This window comes from Tamandua tetradactyla, chromosome 4 (genome assembly GCF_023851605.1).
Source record: "Tamandua tetradactyla isolate mTamTet1 chromosome 4, mTamTet1.pri, whole genome shotgun sequence".
NCBI lineage: Eukaryota > Metazoa > Chordata > Mammalia > Pilosa > Myrmecophagidae > Tamandua > Tamandua tetradactyla.
This window is the reverse complement of record NC_135330.1, coordinates 72114699-72115779: the sequence shown is the minus strand read 5'-3', so window position 1 is coordinate 72115779 and position 1081 is coordinate 72114699.

The window sequence follows — 1081 nt, the reverse complement described above, 5'->3', positions numbered from 1 at the left end:
TCCATTAAGTTTTCATTTGGTGATGGTTATTGCATTGAGAGGCTTTTCACCGTGGTGAGGATAGTGATGTCAGATGGTAAGTCTAGAAAGGAGCCTTGGAAAATAGTACTGAATTTCTTGTGAAGTTTGGGAATAGGGGGAGATTTCCCCTAGAACTTCTTATGTGTGGGTTTTTGGAATACAATTTCACAGGCTTGTTCCTTCGTCTGATTCTAAAGGGGGTATTCTTTCTGACCAAATTAATTCCCAACTTTTCTTCTAAGCCCCCAACAAGAGGCTTTTAATATTAAGATAACTATAAACTGGCAATGAATTGTGGCTACTGATGAATTACAAAGCATTAACCATCCATTGGGGTTAACGGCTCAAGCCCATTTCTGAGGTTGAGGTTAAGAAGTCCCAACAGATTCAGTCTGCTTAGTCCCCACCCTGACATTCTAAAGTCAGGAATTAGTGCAAAAATGAACTCCAAGGTGGGCAACGAAAAGGGAAAGAAGTCTAAAAAGAAAGGGAGAGGGAAAGAAGAGGGGAAGTTTGGACTTGGAAATGATGGTTTTTTGTGGACTGATTTTTGCCTATGATAGCAGTCAGAATTAGTCATAGGAAACATTTAGAAACCAACTTTGAATATTTAAGAAGAAAAGGTATTGGATAGTTACAGACTCTCAAAGAGGGCCAAAACCAGTTCTGGAGACTACAGAACTAGGAACAATTCCCCCAGTCAGGCCACAGGGCAGGTCATGAAGACTGTCCTTGGACTTTGGATACTGCCACTAGAATCAATGAACTATTGCCTCTGAAGCTGTCTGCAGTTGCACCACCTACATCAGCATGGAGTTCACAAAGTCCAGCTTATCTTTTTTTTTTTATATTCCTGGTTTCTGATTAAAGTCTGGGGTGAGTGCATCTTATTGGTGGAATTGGAATTGGTCACAAATGTGTCATAGTTGTAATAAAAGCTGGGAAAACAAGTGTTGAGCACTTTCAGTTTCTATGGTGGATAATGGCCTCTGCCTCTTATGGCAGGAAGATTCTCTACACACAAAAATGAACAAAATGAATGGAAAATGTTCATTTCAGT